Genomic DNA, 21,126 nt, shown 5'->3' on the forward strand with positions numbered 1-21,126 from the left:
GCCATCGCCCCCTCAGTTGTTTTCGCCCCCTATCGCCCCCTTCGTCCGTTTTCGCCCCCCTATCGCCCCTTTCGGTATTTTCGCCCCCCTAGACCACCAAATCGCCCCCTGGGGGCGATATCGCTCACGTTGGGAACCACTGATCTATACGGTCTACATCTAAAATCGAAATTAATAATTATTTATTAATTATTCAATTTTGACTGTAAGCAAGAAAACGATAGAAATAATTCAATATGAGCGATCAAAATTTACCAAAATACTATTTCAAATCTTTGCAATTGGAATTGTGTCAGTTAAATTCAAATCAGCCGGTATATATATTATGTCTGTATCTACAAAAAAAAGCCTATCCTTCATATACCGTGAAAACTGGAAAATTTTTGTGCGGGAGGTTTTTGTTTAATCAGTCTTAACTTTTGGTAATTTTGCAATCAGGACACAAAAGTTCATCGTTTGTGACTACAGGACACACAAAATTTTGAATTTTTTTTCTAGTCATAACCCTATAGGCCCTACTGGCCGTGTGACATAATAATCGCCCAAAACACGAGCACAGTACAATGCTGTGACATACAAGGCACCATGCGATTTAATGAAAATATACCGGTGCTTTTTGAGCTCCATTCGCACTTTTCGGTAAAATAAATTTCATTTGCACAAACTAACCGAAAATTGTTATACAAAAAGAAGCTGAAGATACTTAACATTTTGTTCAGATCTGTAACAAATTGGCTACAAGTAGCTTAAACTATCAAGTGTCTCATTAAAAAAGCATCTTTTTTCGCTCGTTTTGATTTCAATTATTACACTAACACCCTTCTCGGCCAAATAAGTTGTTGGGTTCGGTACAAGAAAGAACGTCTACTAGTGCTTGGATGGCCAGGTCTTGGAATCTGCTCTGCACTCCTATCCAAAATACAGCGAATATTTCGCGAGTGAATGACGCTTGCTGGCAGAAATCGTTTTTGAGAGCTGAAACAAAGGTCCCGGATGTTCCAGTTTGTCAAAAGCAGGACTTTGAAGCAGTCACAAATTTTAAACTGCTCTGGCTCCGGAGCTCTTTTCTATGATGACTTAGCTCTGGAGCTCATTGATATCATTGCTCCCGCAACTATGGTTCGTCGCAAGGAACCATTATTTTGTGGGGGTAAGCGAAGTCTTGTGACGTAGTAATTGATTCGTGCCGACTGTCGATGACGAGAACGCAATTTCCTCCATGCCATAGCAAATACATGTACATTAGGGCTGTTCAAAAAAAACTTTTTTTTCTGGATTCCAGCCATTCAGTGATTAAATTGTCAGGTTACCCTAAAAAACACTGCACACCAAATTTGGTTCAATTCCAACAAGTATAGGGCTCCGCGGATCCAATTAAAATTTTTAATTTATACTGGAAAACTGAAAAAGAAAATTTCAAATTTTTCTGTCAACCCCATGAAATTCTTGAGCTGTCTGCATCGTCTCTGAAGACAGCTCAACAATTTCATGGGGTTGACAGAAAAATTTGAATTTTTTTTTTAATTTTTTTGTATAAATTTAAAATTTTAATTGGATCCGCGGAGCCCCATATATATGTTGGAATTGAACCAAATTTGGTGTGCAGCGTTTTTAGGGTAACCTGACAATTTAATCAGTGAATTGCTGCAATCCTGGAAAATAAGTTATTTTTGAACAGCCCTAATGTACATTGTACACATGATACAGCACTAATACAGTGATGTGATGCTTTAATACCGCTACTGTGCTCGTTAATATCAAGTCATAAAGTCCAATTTAGTCCTGAAATGGTGCGATTTGTTCGGATGAAACTGCAGAAATGAGCGCATGGCACGACCACGACCTTATCAGCAGGAATCTTATTTGTACGCTCGTTACCAGTCCGTCCGTCGTCGATCAAGTTTAGTGGAGTATAAAAGGTACCCCTTCAAACGAATCGAATAAACTCAAAATTAGTACCACTATAGAATGTAACCAGAGGTGGTCAAAGTAGTCAAGAAAGCTACTCAACTAGAAGTAGCGACGGAAAAATTCTACTCAAGTACGAGTAGAAGTACTTTCATCAGCAACTCAAAACTAATTGAAGTAGAAGTAGAATTGACCGACTTTAAATCTACTCAAGTAAGTAGGTATATAGTTGTGAAAACGATCGTAATTCGTCCGCGTGGACTGTTAACAGCTGAAAATGGTGCTACGCGAAAGGTGTAGCGAGAGAGCTTGATTCGTATCGATGCATCCCATCAGGAGGTGTCAATTTTTGCCAGAATAAACAGTCGTCCACATCGTGGGATGTAAATGATAGCATTTATATGGATATGCGATACTATAATTCTTTGTTTACTCGAACACCCCGTTTTAGAGGATATTATGGCATGGCGCCCTCCCCCTTATTATAAGGTACCTAGTTCAGTCGAAGAGCAATACAGAGAAGTTGTGTCGGATTCGGCTTTAACACTTTGCGCGATTAGTATATGTTAATTGAAAATATGGCAGATTGTAAAAATGCCATAGTGTATAGCTTTATTTTCGAAAAATATAAGACATTATTACACTTGCTTTTATACTTCAACATGAATGTTTTCCAGACTAAAGAACTGAAACTCTAATTAGAACTCAACGTATAATACTCGTAATTGGAAGAAAAATGCAAATACTACTTCTAAAAAGCGGAAGATTTATTTCATGTCTTTTGTCCAGTAAGTTTCAACGGTGGTCTGCTAAAACAGTTCTAACGTTTAAAAAAGTCAAACTCCACTTTTCCAGATTGAGACACGTCATGGGCTGCTAGGTATGATAGGTTATTGCTAGATTGCGAAACGATAGTTTCAAACTTGATGGAGGTATTTGCTACAGGCAACCCGACCATAAGGTGTGAACGGAACCAACTCGATATCCAAATTATAGCCTATTCACTGATACTCTCGTTAATACGTATCTGTCAGTCCAAACCAACTGTGCGCGAAGCGCAACGAAAATTTTGCGTATTAGGCATGACTTTTATGAAAATTAAATGTTGGTACTACGTCAAAACAGCCCCGAAATCCCTTTGGCTATCTTTCTTATTGGGGGATTAACTACTTCTACTTGACAAACTGAAAATAGCGAAAAGGAAAAAATAGCGAAAAGTAAGTAAGTAGTTCACAAAATATTACGAAGTAGAAGTAGCGAAAAAAGATCTACTTGAGTAAGTACCAGAAGTAGAGGAAAAATACTTGAGTACTTCGAAAAAGTAGAAGTACTAGGTTACTGACCACCTCTGGTTGTGGTTCACAACCTCACATAAACATTATATAATATGAGTAGCTTTGTTTGGAATACATTCATGTTAAAATTATAATAACTGGGTACAGTACTAAATTCAATATGAGCAGATATATGCATCCCATTCTCAGTTGACTTACTCAGTTGACTTACTCGGTGAGTATTGCGGGTCTATTGTCTACCACCCGCTAGGCTCAGTTTGCAAGGACACGACTATTCGGCGTCTGGACACATCGATATCGAAGGTCTCCGATAATATGCGACAATCATTTTGTGCCTACATTTTACCGTCGACGATTTTATGCGAGTGCAAACGCGAAAAGACTTTCTTCCGTAATTGCGAATACAGTTAGACTCAATCGGGTAAATTAGGCGTGTTTTTTTTTCATTTTCAGTAGGGGGTAGGCTACCAAGCAAGAAATCGTGTGACAATTAAACACGCGAAGCGTGAAGAAAAATTTCGCTACTATTTTAGTTTATTGTAATGTACGACGATTTACTGAAAATGTGACAGAACCCTGGATCTGCCAATGCGTCGGAACTGATATTTTAGTCATCAACATCTTAAGTGTCGCAGCCAGAATTGTGATTTTTGGTTGGCATTGCAAGGTCACAATCTGAGCAATTCATTTTCTATAATATAATAAGACATTACCTCGGGGGCACGCAAAATCCTCTCGCGAGCCACATTTGCGGGCCACCCCTGATATAGATAGGACCATTCGATAATTTCAGAGCCGGAGCCGGAGCTGGAGCCGGAGCAGTGGTTATAATGCGGCTCCGGAGCTGGAGCCGGAGCTGATGTATGATAGAAGAGAGCTCCGGAGCCGGAGCTGGAGCAGTTCAAATTTACGGCTGCTCCAAAGCCCTGGTCATTAGTCCAGAAAGTTTCAAAGGTGGTATGCTAAAACAGCTCTAAAACTAACAAAAAAAGTCAGAGTCCAATTTTCCAGGTTAGGACGCGCCATGGACATGCTAGATTACGATATCACAAGCAAATGCTACATTGCGAAACATCAGATTCAAACGTTATGATGAGCCATATATACTGTGATGAATTATTTCATATGGGCGAAGGGTGACAATGTGGTGTGAACAGAACCACGCCAACCCGCTACCTAAATTTTATTCATCGATACTTTCGTGAAATCATACTGATCACACTGTATCCACTGCGCGCGTAGCACGACGAAAATTCTTGGCTTTACCCAACTTTTATGAAAATTAAATGTTGATATTCCGTGAAAACAGCCCCGAAATTCCTCAGGCTATCTTCCTGATTGGAAGATTGGACTACCTCTACTTCACAAACTGAAAATAGCGAAAAGTATGTAAGTAGATCACAAAATATTACGAAGTAGAAGTAAAAGTAGCGTAAATCATATCTACTTGAGAAAGTATCACAAGTAGAGGAAAACTACTTGAGTACTTCGAAAAAGTAGAAGTACTTCGTTACTGACCACCTCTGTAAATTACACGTAATGTTTTGACGACTCCTCCACGAAAAATACGCATATTACATAAAATAGAAATATAGGCATTTCGGCTTCAGCCATTACCACGCCACGCTAGTAGTATAGTAGATCGCACAACCGGTGGCAGGGGTTCTTATGGCGGGGTCGCATGCTAACGCGAAAACCGGGGGTGGCATGCTAACGTTTTCGTCTTATGGCGGGGTGGCATGCTAACGTTTTCGTCTTATGACGGGTGGCATGCTAACGTTTTCGTCTTATGGCGGGGGTGGCATGCTAACGTTTTCGTCTCATGGCGGGGGTGACATGCTAACGTTTTCGTCTTATGGGCGGGGTGGCGAGCGGCTGGGAAACCCGGGGTGGCAAGCGGCTCTTTCGTCTTATGGGCGGGGTGGCGAGCGGCTATTGTGTCTTATGGTCGCACGGTAACCCTTTTCAGCATAGGGATCGGTCGCAAGCGGCTCTTATGTCTTATCGCGGAGGTGGCATACGGCTATTGCGTCTTATGGCGGGGGTGGCATGCGGCTATTGTGTCTTATGGATGCGGTAGTGATTCGTACTTTCGTTTATAGACTGCGGGCGGCATGTCGTACTTTCAGCAAAAAAGGTGTGAAATAGTTTGCTAAGTCTAGGAATTACTCTCATGGTAATGTTTGAGTAATTAGATTACCCCAGAGCCGGCGTAGACGGTGATTCGAATATCAACAATAGTCGCGTTCGCAAACTAACACTTCAAAAAGGTGTGAAATATTGGTAAAATCCAGCGATCACTCACAAGATAATACCTAAGACATAACCATCGCTCGCGACTCGCTGTTACATACATGCCGATCGTTGACAATGTAATATTTTGGTAATTAGTTTACCACAGAACCCGCGTAGACGGCGATACCAACAATAGCCGCGTTCACAAACTAACCCTTCAAAAAGGTGCGAAATAGGTTGCAAATCCCACGATCACTCACGAGATAACACCTAAGACATAGCCAGCCCTCACCAACTTGTTGTTACATACATTCCAATCGCCACAATGTAATATTTTGATAATCGGTATGTCACAGGAACTGGATTTCACTGGTAAAATTTAATAAGTAACGGATAACAGAGCCGTCACAGACGATGATTCGAATACCGACAAATTCTCACTTATTTCTGATCCCACCCTAATCCTTTGCGAAGTTGACGCTTATTCGAAAAGGTGTGAAATAATTGTAAAGCCCTACGTCGCTGACGGGATAATGCATCAGACATAGCGATCTAGTTATAGCATGGGTCGGAATCCATTCGCGGGATGTACTAGGTAAATTGAGATAATCCGAAACGAAATATTTTGACTTTGGTGTAGTGTGAATTGAAATAGGATTGACAAACATGGCTATCAACTTTCCCACAGTCCCATATTGATATTATACGCACATTGATTCGAAACAAGTAATGGAACATTGCAACTCTATTCGCGATCCGACTTTTCGTTTGTCAAAGCGACATTTTTAACATCTTACCATACTCAAAAGAATTATTTACAACATTAACAAGTGTTCAAAATCTAGTTTTCACTTACTTGATTATACCACTGCAACTCACAAATTTGAATTAATTCATTCTGGTTGTATTCATATGATCGGTCTTTTTTATTCAATTGTAAAGGTCGTTACTATTCTGAAGACAAAGTAAGCTATTTACTAATCGACACATAAATGACTTGACATAAACATATTATATTTTGAGTATACGAGATTTGAATGTCTGAACAATAACTGAGAAATAATTTATCACAATAAAATACGTATATTACAGCGTAAAAGATGTTTGAATGTCAGCAACTCTGTACGGTCATAGTTACTACCACTAATTTACCCGACCAACTCGTCATGATCATTCCTGAAATCAACACAAATATGACCACTGACTTGAGTTAACCACAAAACAGTATCAAGTTTTAAATCCACTTGTAGCTTACGGATTATTTGAATGCTGGTTATGTTTTGTTGTAATTGAGTTAACGGAAATAGTATTACGACTCGACATCTGACCATCTTACCATATTCAAAGAATCAACCACGAAAACATTGTCAAGTAAATCCGTTAACCGACCAACTCAACAGTATCAATATGAAAAACAGCCAAACATACACGAATCCATACAAGCACTAAAACCTAAAATCCATAACAAGCCTGGTTGTATTCATATCCCTACATGTCTTTTTTATTCAACTTGAAAAGTCGTTACTATTCTGTAAGACAAAGAAATTACTATGCGGTATATTTTGTAAGATAAAAGTAATTACTTCTCGGTGCCCGCGACTTGAGATTAACATAACATGTTTGAGTATGCGAGATTTGAATGTCTGCCCAACATGTTGAGAATTCATTTCTTACAATCGAACGCAGGTGTTATATTGAAAATTATCATGATGTAAACATAAGGATTGACACATTGATTTGACATATGTAATAGTTGATCATGACTTGACTATTAAATTATTTGCGTTAATTAGACCCGGCGTTGTGGTAAAGATTATTGTGACAGCAACAAACTTTTCAGCACCATTGTTATTAACCTATTGAGTTGTAAACTATGTGTGTCTAAAATGTTCTCGATTGGAAAATTATTCAGCCTTGGTACAAACCACGCAGAGTATTGTGGATATCAGGAAATATTTTACAAATGTAATTGTCTGCAGTAAACAAGACTAAAGATGAAACAACAATTTCCTTTGTTGAACGATAACCGGTGCAATACTTTATTGTCGGTGAGAATTGAAACACTTTCGCGCATTACCTGGTGTCAAGATATCACACTAGGTGAATTGACAGACCACCATTTGATTAATGCTTAATCCGTTCGCATCATTTCACACTCACTTTGATCATTACAAAAGTAAATTGGAATATGTTTGCCAGGCACCACCTATTCAACTATACTTGAGTAATACAGAAACCTCTCAGCATTAATAAAATCGAAATGTGCGCTACACTGAAATCTACAAAAATGTGTTTGTATTGCTGTTCGTAGTAGCGATATCGATTTGAACCTCCATCATCTAACCAAACTACTGAGAGTCGTTGTCAATTTACATGACGTTCACTGATTACATACTAGAACTATTTGTGCAACGCACACGATCAGAGAAATTGGACATTTTTCCATTGCCATTCGTCAAAGTAAATGTCGTCACAATAATCAGTCACTAAAAGACCATATACTTGTATGTGATTGAATCGCCGACAATTAACTCGGTAAATCAAACCCCTGAGAAATTTCACTCAGTCATTGGATAGGAAACAGCGTCGCTTAATCGGTGTGAGTCGTTTTTTCTAAATACTAATCATATCTGTCCAGCCAAGAACAATTTTCACTCACTTGGGTAACGAAACCAGTGTCCAATATCAATACAAGATATTTTCGTCACACAAAAATAATCAACTTCACTCGATATTCCCGTACTACGAAACTGTACAAAGGTTACATGTTTTTGTATGACATGGAATTAATACCGATCGAAGTAACCGTATTGGAGATAACTTTTAAACAAACACACTCTACGTGGTTAACATTCTCGTCGATTCTATTGTGATTAATGTATACTTCATGTGATCTGGATTCATTTCGATATGGCTAAACATTCAACCTCGACGGATACGAATTGTCACACACTCAAGTAATATCATACCAAATAGTTATTTACAAGACACAGAAAATTTGTTTTGGTCGTTTCGACTTTATTACTGGAGATACTCATCACTTCGCTTAATACAATCTAGATTTAAACTCCATCGAACCTTTGGTGTCTATCGTTTTGCTGGATACGAATTATGTTAGTCTAAGAGTACACAATTTTCACTATCTTGGGTTATGAACTCAGTGTGTTAGCGATCATTCAATATTTTGTAGTATCAACTAGCTACTTCGTAGGATACGAATGATCATCCTCACAACTCTTACAAAAGTACGAAGGATATTTACATCACACAAAGTAATCGACTTTACTCGATATCCTCACACTACGAAACTGAATGGTTGGTTTGACTCTACAAACTGTTCTGATGTCACAAGAACTTTTTCATACGAATGGTTACGTATCTAAATATTCAAATAATCCAACACACGACTATAGCACTTACAGAAATATCATAGTTCTTGTAACAAAGTTGTATAAGTATAATGTTTATCGTAAGTCCTACATAGCCATGATATCCGTCCGAGTTTGACTTTTAGAAAACATTATACCGACATCGCGACATCTTTCAAAATTAAAACCACGGTGACTGCTTCAGAGACCTACCAATGATATTGCAGTAATACAGTTACTTCCACAAAAGAGTATGTATTCGACTTACTTACCACAAATCTAACGCACAAAACAATTTACTTTACTAACGAGAAGCACCGAGCCTCACATCAAAACAACTAGAAAGTGGAAATATATTAAAAAACGTCGCTAACCTTTGTGCACCAGCTGTAAATCACACAAGCAACATGTTTCAAGATTCTGGTTATTGAAAAACGTTAAAGTGTTTCTACGCCAAGTCGTTATGTTGACGAAAGCGTATATTGTAATACCATGATCGATTTGCATTCGTTGGTCACAAACTGTCACTACTCTAAATAATTATTTTTCACTCAAACACAAAAGCATACTTGTCGCCAATCGTTTTCATCAAGCACGAGTTCAAGAAGCTTACTTACTACGACATGAATTGTTATTTTTATGTTGTGTAAATAGGTAATAATTTATTTTAGTAACACTAAATCAACATCATCGAGTTGTGCAAATAGATTTACATGTGATTTCAATCGAAGTACACAGCACGGTCTAATGTAGATTCATCTCTATTGTACAGCAACTCGGTAATCGAAATGCATTAACATTTAAACAACGATCTTGGTTCGTCACGCGAAAAATATCTTTACTGTCGCAACACTCTGATACTCTGCACAAGATGTGTAAATCCTTTTCACACTCATAATAATACACTAACGGGATACCGATGTCAAGCAACAACGTTTAACAACATCACTGACACTGAACATACGATACCTACCCAAGTAAAAATATCATTTTCACCAGGGGGTCAGTCGTTACTTGTGTACAATTACCATTTTCCCTTGGGAGTTTAGCGTTACCCGAGTAACAAAACCATTTTCACTTGGAAATATATGTTTTCCCTCAACAACAAACGTTTTTCACTTGGAAATATATTTTTTCCCTGGGTAACAAACCCCTTTTCACTTGGAAATATATTTTTGCCCTGGATAACAAACCTTTTTCACTTGGAGATATATTTTTTCTCTTGGTAACAAACCTTTTTCACTTGAAATATATTTTTTCCCCGATCAACAAACCATTTCACTGAGCAACAAACCCTTTTCTCCCCAGGCAACAATCCCTTTTCGTTTGGAAAACTATCATTTACCTGAGCACCAATACCATTTCACTTGGAAATCTATCTTCTCCCTAGGTAATAATACCATTTTCGTTTTGAAAACTGACACACACACCGGACAATTTGATATTTTTGGTATATTGTTACAACAGACAGTGACAAAATATACACCAACAACGACTCCGATACATTTGTGTAATCAAATATTCACTTGCTCTGATGCATCCCATCAAAATCATTGGTTACTCACATACAATAACAATGTGCTGTTGTACATCGACATGTATGTTTTCGGAATTGGCGAATAAAGGGGTTTCTGATATGTCCGTGATGTCCGGGTTCGTGCTTTGGATTTTCCAGAGTCAAAATGTCTGAATAAAACACCTCCTTGACGATGGTTGGTATGTGGATAACGGTGTTCGGAAAACGGTTGGAATTATGTCACCCATCGCGATAACAACTCCAGGTCGAGTTTTCCTCCCGCATGTTTACTATATTGTGTCTTTATTGGTCAATGTATGTCTCGACATTCAGTTTGAAATCGGAAACCCTGATAAAGTACGTAACCGGATCCGGATATCAACTGTGAATCGATAAACCAATGAACAATATTCAAAGTAAACATGTTACACCCTGTGTTTCCACGAAAAAATACCATCCAGACATACGTCGCGCTTGTTTGCCCACACCAGTATACGCGCAAATGGAGGTGTGTGACATTGCATGCAATGTGTTGGTATACAAACATCGATCCACAGACATTATCATAGCCGGTAGTTTTGATGTAGATCGAATGTCACCCGATAACAATACCAATAAGCCACATTGCAATGACTCTGAGTCAATCTGAAGCATGACATACAGACACACAAACATGGAACCGTAACATGGGTATTCGCACGACTACCTTTGACAGAGAAAGTGAACTGTACAGTACATACCAATATTGTGATCACAGTCAAATATGCCAACCATGCACAATCATATACCCAGGTTTATGTTGGATATGTACGAAACCGATAAATCGATACATTTCTTTTCCTTGGACATCAATAATACAATCACCATTCAAATGCATCGCTCGAATGTGAGGTTCGTCTGGTGTAAAATCCATATCAAATAACACCAAAGTGTGCCTTCCGTGTTTTATCATTTCCACCGACGCTTCTTGTCTGTGTCGTAACAGTATGGTGCTGGGACTTGAAAAACGACAGATTGTGAAACGGATTGACATGACCAACTGAATCGATGTGAATAACCTCGCGGTGATGACAGTGTCAAAATGCTACCGATATGACGAGACCAACCCGATCTCTTGTAGCGATGACCGTTTCGAAATGTCACCGGACGAAATGGACCCTTACGATGATGTGTTTTATGATTGTGTGTGAAATCACGAGGTAGTGTTCTATTGTGGTGTACGATTGCAGTCTTCACAGAAACACACCTTATTGGATCCCAGTATCAGCCCGAGATTTTCAGAATCACTGTTCGCGATATTTATCTGGAGTCGTTATGTGGGAGTAGCGACATCGATGCATCGTGACTGAAAGACTGATCGCAATCATTTCAAGCACCGTACTTCGATAGTTCACATTGGTCAAACGCTGTAGCAGAAAACTTCGGTGTCGACAACACGACGGATATCGATCGATGCATCCAATTGGTCTGGGTGGTCTGTCTGGAGATAGGGTCATGACTATCTTGTAATGTTACAACGCGATAAAACCATCGACTAAATCAGTGAACGGTGTCGAAATATCGATGTAATAGTGCGGACTCAGAGTCATTGCAATGTGGCTTATTGGTATTGTTATCGGGTGACATTCGATCTACATCAAAACTACCGGCTATGATAATGTCTGTGGATCGATGTTTGTATACCAACACATTGCATGCAATGTCACACACCTCCATTTGCGCGTATACTGGTGTGGGCAAACAAGCGCGACGTATGTCTGGATGGTATTTTTTCGTGGAAACACAGGGTGTAACATGTTTACTTTGAATATTGTTCATTGGTTTATCGATTCACAGTTGATATCCGGATCCGGTTACGTACTTTATCAGGGTTTCCGATTTCAAACTGAATGTCGAGACATACATTGACCAATAAAGACACAATATAGTAAACATGCGGGAGGAAAACTCGACCTGGAGTTGTTATCGCGATGGGTGACATAATTCCAACCGTTTTCCGAACACCGTTATCCACATACCAACCATCGTCAAGGAGGTGTTTTATTCAGACATTTTGACTCTGGAAAATCCAAAGCACGAACCCGGACATCACGGACATATCAGAAACCCCTTTATTCGCCAATTCCGAAAACATACATGTCGATGTACAACAGCACATTGTTATTGTATGTGAGTAACCAATGATTTTGATGGGATGCATCAGAGCAAGTGAATATTTGATTACACAAATGTATCGGAGTCGTTGTTGGTGTATATTTTGTCACTGTCTGTTGTAACAATATACCAAAAATATCAAATTGTCCGGTGTGTGTGTCAGTTTTCAAAACGAAAATGGTATTATTACCTAGGGAGAAGATAGATTTCCAAGTGAAATGGTATTGGTGCTCAGGTAAATGATAGTTTTCCAAACGAAAAGGGATTGTTGCCTGGGGAGAAAAGGGTTTGTTGCTCAGTGAAATGGTTTGTTGATCGGGGAAAAAATATATTTCAAGTGAAAAAGGTTTGTTACCAAGAGAAAAAATATATCTCCAAGTGAAAAAGGTTTGTTATCCAGGGCAAAAATATATTTCCAAGTGAAAAGGGGTTTGTTACCCAGGGAAAAAATATATTTCCAAGTGAAAAACGTTTGTTGTTGAGGGAAAACATATATTTCCAAGTGAAAATGGTTTTGTTACTCGGGTAACGCTAAACTCCCAAGGGAAAATGGTAATTGTACACAAGTAACGACTGACCCCCTGGTGAAAATGATATTTTTACTTGGGTAGGTATCGTATGTTCAGTGTCAGTGATGTTGTTAAACGTTGTTGCTTGACATCGGTATCCCGTTAGTGTATTATTATGAGTGTGAAAAGGATTTACACATCTTGTGCAGAGTATCAGAGTGTTGCGACAGTAAAGATATTTTTCGCGTGACGAACCAAGATCGTTGTTTAAATGTTAATGCATTTCGATTACCGAGTTGCTGTACAATAGAGATGAATCTACATTAGACCGTGCTGTGTACTTCGATTGAAATCACATGTAAATCTATTTGCACAACTCGATGATGTTGATTTAGTGTTACTAAAATAAATTATTACCTATTTACACAACATAAAAATAACAATTCATGTCGTAGTAAGTAAGCTTCTTGAACTCGTGCTTGATGAAAACGATTGGCGACAAGTATGCTTTTGTGTTTGAGTGAAAAATAATTATTTAGAGTAGTGACAGTTTGTGACCAACGAATGCAAATCGATCATGGTATTACAATATACGCTTTCGTCAACATAACGACTTGGCGTAGAAACACTTTAACGTTTTTCAATAACCAGAATCTTGAAACATGTTGCTTGTGTGATTTACAGCTGGTGCACAAAGGTTAGCGACGTTTTTTAATATATTTCCACTTTCTAGTTGTTTTGATGTGAGGCTCGGTGCTTCTCGTTAGTAAAGTAAATTGTTTTGTGCGTTAGATTTGTGGTAAGTAAGTCGAATACATACTCTTTTGTGGAAGTAACTGTATTACTGCAATATCATTGGTAGGTCTCTGAAGCAGTCACCGTGGTTTTAATTTTGAAAGATGTCGCGATGTCGGTATAATGTTTTCTAAAAGTCAAACTCGGACGGATATCATGGCTATGTAGGACTTACGATAAACATTATACTTATACAACTTTGTTACAAGAACTATGATATTTCTGTAAGTGCTATAGTCGTGTGTTGGATTATTTGAATATTTAGATACGTAACCATTCGTATGAAAAAGTTCTTGTGACATCAGAACAGTTTGTAGAGTCAAACCAACCATTCAGTTTCGTAGTGTGAGGATATCGAGTAAAGTCGATTACTTTGTGTGATGTAAATATCCTTCGTACTTTTGTAAGAGTTGTGAGGATGATCATTCGTATCCTACGAAGTAGCTAGTTGATACTACAAAATATTGAATGATCGCTAACACACTGAGTTCATAACCCAAGATAGTGAAAATTGTGTACTCTTAGACTAACATAATTCGTATCCAGCAAAACGATAGACACCAAAGGTTCGATGGAGTTTAAATCTAGATTGTATTAAGCGAAGTGATGAGTATCTCCAGTAATAAAGTCGAAACGACCAAAACAAATTTTCTGTGTCTTGTAAATAACTATTTGGTATGATATTACTTGAGTGTGTGACAATTCGTATCCGTCGAGGTTGAATGTTTAGCCATATCGAAATGAATCCAGATCACATGAAGTATACATTAATCACAATAGAATCGACGAGAATGTTAACCACGTAGAGTGTGTTTGTTTAAAAGTTATCTCCAATACGGTTACTTCGATCGGTATTAATTCCATGTCATACAAAAACATGTAACCTTTGTACAGTTTCGTAGTACGGGAATATCGAGTGAAGTTGATTATTTTTGTGTGACGAAAATATCTTGTATTGATATTGGACACTGGTTTCGTTACCCAAGTGAGTGAAAATTGTTCTTGGCTGGACAGATATGATTAGTATTTAGAAAAAACGACTCACACCGATTAAGCGACGCTGTTTCCTATCCAATGACTGAGTGAAATTTCTCAGGGGTTTGATTTACCGAGTTAATTGTCGGCGATTCAATCACATACAAGTATATGGTCTTTTAGTGACTGATTATTGTGACGACATTTACTTTGACGAATGGCAATGGAAAAATGTCCAATTTCTCTGATCGTGTGCGTTGCACAAATAGTTCTAGTATGTAATCAGTGAACGTCATGTAAATTGACAACGACTCTCAGTAGTTTGGTTAGATGATGGAGGTTCAAATCGATATCGCTACTACGAACAGCAATACAAACACATTTTTGTAGATTTCAGTGTAGCGCACATTTCGATTTTATTAATGCTGAGAGGTTTCTGTATTACTCAAGTATAGTTGAATAGGTGGTGCCTGGCAAACATATTCCAATTTACTTTTGTAATGATCAAAGTGAGTGTGAAATGATGCGAACGGATTAAGCATTAATCAAATGGTGGTCTGTCAATTCACCTAGTGTGATATCTTGACACCAGGTAATGCGCGAAAGTGTTTCAATTCTCACCGACAATAAAGTATTGCACCGGTTATCGTTCAACAAAGGAAATTGTTGTTTCATCTTTAGTCTTGTTTACTGCAGACAATTACATTTGTAAAATATTTCCTGATATCCACAATACTCTGCGTGGTTTGTACCAAGGCTGAATAATTTTCCAATCGAGAACATTTTAGACACACATAGTTTACAACTCAATAGGTTAATAACAATGGTGCTGAAAAGTTTGTTGCTGTCACAATAATCTTTACCACAACGCCGGGTCTAATTAACGCAAATAATTTAATAGTCAAGTCATGATCAACTATTACATATGTCAAATCAATGTGTCAATCCTTATGTTTACATCATGATAATTTTCAATATAACACCTGCGTTCGATTGTAAGAAATGAATTCTCAACATGTTGGGCAGACATTCAAATCTCGCATACTCAAACATGTTATGTTAATCTCAAGTCGCGGGCACCGAGAAGTAATTACTTTTATCTTACAAAATATACCGCATAGTAATTTCTTTGTCTTACAGAATAGTAACGACTTTTCAAGTTGAATAAAAAAGACATGTAGGGATATGAATACAACCAGGCTTGTTATGGATTTTAGGTTTTAGTGCTTGTATGGATTCGTGTATGTTTGGCTGTTTTTCATATTGATACTGTTGAGTTGGTCGGTTAACGGATTTACTTGACAATGTTTTCGTGGTTGATTCTTTGAATATGGTAAGATGGTCAGATGTCGAGTCGTAATACTATTTCCGTTAACTCAATTACAACAAAACATAACCAGCATTCAAATAATCCGTAAGCTACAAGTGGATTTAAAACTTGATACTGTTTTGTGGTTAACTCAAGTCAGTGGTCATATTTGTGTTGATTTCAGGAATGATCATGACGAGTTGGTCGGGTAAATTAGTGGTAGTAACTATGACCGTACAGAGTTGCTGACATTCAAACATCTTTTACGCTGTAATATACGTATTTTATTGTGATAAATTATTTCTCAGTTATTGTTCAGACATTCAAATCTCGTATACTCAAAATATAATATGTTTATGTCAAGTCATTTATGTGTCGATTAGTAAATAGCTTACTTTGTCTTCAGAATAGTAACGACCTTTACAATTGAATAAAAAAGACCGATCATATGAATACAACCAGAATGAATTAATTCAAATTTGTGAGTTGCAGTGGTATAATCAAGTAAGTGAAAACTAGATTTTGAACACTTGTTAATGTTGTAAATAATTCTTTTGAGTATGGTAAGATGTTAAAAATGTCGCTTTGACAAACGAAAAGTCGGATCGCGAATAGAGTTGCAATGTTCCATTACTTGTTTCGAATCAATGTGCGTATAATATCAATATGGGACTGTGGGAAAGTTGATAGCCATGTTTGTCAATCCTATTTCAATTCACACTACACCAAAGTCAAAATATTTCGTTTCGGATTATCTCAATTTACCTAGTACATCCCGCGAATGGATTCCGACCCATGCTATAACTAGATCGCTATGTCTGATGCATTATCCCGTCAGCGACGTAGGGCTTTACAATTATTTCACACCTTTTCGAATAAGCGTCAACTTCGCAAAGGATTAGGGTGGGATCAGAAATAAGTGAGAATTTGTCGGTATTCGAATCATCGTCTGTGACGGCTCTGTTATCCGTTACTTATTAAATTTTACCAGTGAAATCCAGTTCCTGTGACATACCGATTATCAAAATATTACATTGTGGCGATTGGAATGTATGTAACAACAAGTTGGTGAGGGCTGGCTATGTCTTAGGTGTTATCTCGTGAGTGATCGTGGGATTTGCAACCTATTTCGCACCTTTTTGAAGGGTTAGTTTGTGAACGCGGCTATTGTTGGTATCGCCGTCTACGCGGGTTCTGTGGTAAACTAATTACCAAAATATTACATTGTCAACGATCGGCATGTATGTAACAGCGAGTCGCGAGCGATGGTTATGTCTTAGGTATTATCTTGTGAGTGATCGCTGGATTTTACCAATATTTCACACCTTTTTGAAGTGTTAGTTTGCGAACGCGACTATTGTTGATATTCGAATCACCGTCTACGCCGGCTCTGGGGTAATCTAATTACTCAAACATTACCATGAGAGTAATTCCTAGACTTAGCAAACTATTTCACACCTTTTTTGCTGAAAGTACGACATGCCGCCCGCAGTCTATAAACGAAAGTACGAATCACTACCGCATCCATAAGACACAATAGCCGCATGCCACCCCCGCCATAAGACGCAATAGCCGTATGCCACCTCCGCGATAAGACATAAGAGCCGCTTGCGACCGATCCCTATGCTGAAAAGGGTTACCGTGCGACCATAAGACACAATAGCCGCTCGCCACCCCGCCCATAAGACGAAAGAGCCGCTTGCCACCCCGGGTTTCCCAGCCGCTCGCCACCCCGCCCATAAGACGAAAACGTTAGCATGTCACCCCCGCCATGAGACGAAAACGTTAGCATGCCACCCCCGCCATAAGACGAAAACGTTAGCATGCCACCCGCCATAAGACGAAAACGTTAGCATGCCACCCCGCCATAAGACGAAAACGTTAGCATGCCACCCCCGGTTTTCGCGTTAGCATGCGACCCCGCCATAAGAACCCCTGCCACCGGTTGTGCGATCTACTATACTACTCACGCTGCACGAAGACGTACGAGGTTCCATCCAATATGAGACTCCGAGAAGTGTGCCAAAATATCGTCAGCGAGAAAACCTTAGCCGAAGAGGATTTCCCTTATGTTCACAGTAAACTTCGATGTATACAAGTCTAATTGTCCATATAGGTGCTTAAATCGCTCGTGCCGAATTATCATACCGTAGCAATCTCCACCCCACAGGACAAATCACATCCATCAGAGAAAAATTATTAGCCAGTGAAGAAATACCAATTTTGAATCGCGTGTTTACTGTAGTGCAGGGGTGGGCAAACTACGGCCCGCGGGCCGCATGCGGCCCTGCACACCGTTCTGTGCGGCCCGCGAGAGTCTAAAGAAACAAAAATATTGATAAAATGACTATTAAATATCGATTTAATGCAGGGACTTGATTAAACTTTTTCTTAGAGTCTTTCACCATGATAATTCTAAGGCATGTGGTTCTCAAACTGGGGAGCGCATCCCCTTTGGGTGCGTGAAAGCATCTGAAGGGAGGCTCGAAGCTGAGCTCAACTGAAAAAAATTTTCGCGCCCGGCGCGATTTACACCCCATCCATTATTATTGCTATGTATGTAGTCTGAATTTCATATTTAAAAATCTCTCGTCCACAGTCGTAACAATTCCATACCATCAAACTATCCATTAGGTCTGCTAGCATCCTGGTTGCGTTTTGTGATATGACGATAAGGGGGACGCGTAATCTTCTATCATCATAAGGGAGACGTGTCTTAAAAAGTTTGAGAACACTGTTTTAAGGTAAATACTTCCTAGATTATTTTTTATGTTTAATCTCTGGCGCGACAGCCCGATCTCAAGGCCTTGTCGCAGTTTGAAAGGTTTCAACTGCTAAACATCTCAGAAATCCTAAATGAGATTTACATAAATTGGATCACGAGTGTGATTTCATATTGGCTCCTCCAGTTTTAATTATTTCAGTGATGTGCTTATAAAAACGATTCGCGCGTGTCTTAGGTAGATTCGTTCTCTGTATGCGTATATAATTTCAATCCTGTTCTAATGAACCGAAACAACCGACTTTCATATCTATAGTTTTGACAAATTGGTTATTGAGGTCGCCACTGTTTCTGACACGTGTACGATATCATCAAAGCAATGTTGGGATTATTTTGAATAAGCATATATATTATCTTCTTGTGCTCACTATATAATCAAATACCAATATTGCGTTTGGTTTATAATCCCAATTTTATATAGTGTGGCCCGCGAATGGATTCAGATGTTGAATGCGGCCCGCGAGCTCAAAAGTTTGCCCACCCCTGCTGTAGTGTAATACGTTTATGCGGTTCAATTTCTTTTGACTATATAGCGCAAAAGAGGTAACAAAATAACAACATGTAACTAAGTAATTGTTCAAACGGGCACGCCCGAATACGTTTAATTATTAATTACGTGGTCTTTCTTTCCAAGACAGCAGTTCACTCAGCGCTACTGGTAAATCTGATTACGTGGACTGAGAGGATAAAAAATTTATAGCGACATATATATGCAATTACCACCTATTCATTCATGCATTATTGAAAATTTTGGCGCCTAGGGCGACGATGCCACACATACTTTAATGACCATCGAAATCACGCGACGGTTTTTTTTGGGGTGATGCCCCCAGAAGTTTGGTTTATCACGTTATGGGTGCGCAAGACGGTCGTTCTTTTATAGGCGCTGACGAAGTGATGTTCGGGGGGGGGGCGCTAGAGCTTGATAATATTTGAATGAGGGCGCTGGAGGAAAAAAGGTTAAGAACCTTTGGTGTAATCTATCCGTCGGTTAGTTATATTTAGATGAGTAGTGAGTACTGAGCAGGGATTAGGATTTGTGAAATTTTGTCGGATTAGGATTGGATTAGGGTGAGAGAATTTTTTCTGAATGGATCAGGATTTGGATTGGATTTACCAAATTTCTGGGAGAATGATATGTCATGTGGCGAATGACGATAAACTTTATTCAGATCTGTTATTATTGTACTTATGGCACACTACACTATGGTACACTCGGAGCCAATGAGCATGAGAGATGCAGCTCTATGCTAAGCCATCTTAGGGCTACCATACGTCCTCCTTTAGGAGGAGATTTGTCCTCCTTTTTCGGGTTTTTGAAAATGTCCTCCGAGGACGCCTAAAAAATGTCCTCCTTTTTGAGATTTTGTCCTCTATTTGACGAATTTTGCTCAAATTCAGAGCAAAATTCGACTGAGATTTCACCAAACAGCACCGAAGGGACGCTACGACGGGTATTTCGGGAGCGGAGTGGAAAGCTGACTTTTTTTTAGTCAACCACCTGATAAAGTGGAGGAGAAATCAGTATTTTGGGAAAGTTGACCTTTTTTTTACAATCAACCGACTGCGAAGTGTGAAAAATTGTCCAACTTTTCAGGATTATACACCGGTATTCCAAGTTTGAAAATTTTGAGAAAGTGTCCTCCTTTCCCGATTCCAAAATATGGTAACCCCAAGTTATCTTAAATCAAGGGAATGGTTGGTTGTGAAAGAAATTCCTTCCGCATTTTCTCTAAATTTCAAGTTACGATCGGCTTAGGATTGGACACGGATTTGAAAATACATAAGTCATGGAATATGATTTGGATTAGGATTTGAAGCTTCGGATTTGGATTGGATTAGGACATAGAAATTCCAAATCCGCTCATCTCTGCCACTGCCATTGTGCTATTAGCATCACGGTGGATTTTGTTTATACAGAGCCCTACGTCATGGCGGGAGGTTTTGTCAAGCGTTTCGATCGAGCGATTGTCGCTCGACTGTGGGTAAGTGCTTTGTCGAGCGATGTAGCAAAGATCGCTCGCCGGGATGTTAGCTCAGGATTGGCCAACCTTTTCGGCCAAAGGGCCACATGAGATTGCGCGGGCCACGTGAATGTTGATGACATTTTATAGTCTTCCGATAGGAGCGAACCGGATTAGGTAACGGTGAAAACAATACTAATAGTATTACGGATCAAAATCAATAACAATTATGACATGAAGACTCAGTGTGCAACGAAGACATATAGCTGCGCGCAGCACGAAATTTTTTCGAAGTTAATGAATGAATTCGGTATAA

The sequence above is a fragment of the Botryllus schlosseri genome, chromosome 11 (assembly GCF_051294905.1).
Source record: "Botryllus schlosseri isolate E-star chromosome 11, Bs_hap1, whole genome shotgun sequence".
Taxonomy (NCBI): Eukaryota; Metazoa; Chordata; class Ascidiacea; order Stolidobranchia; family Styelidae; genus Botryllus; species Botryllus schlosseri.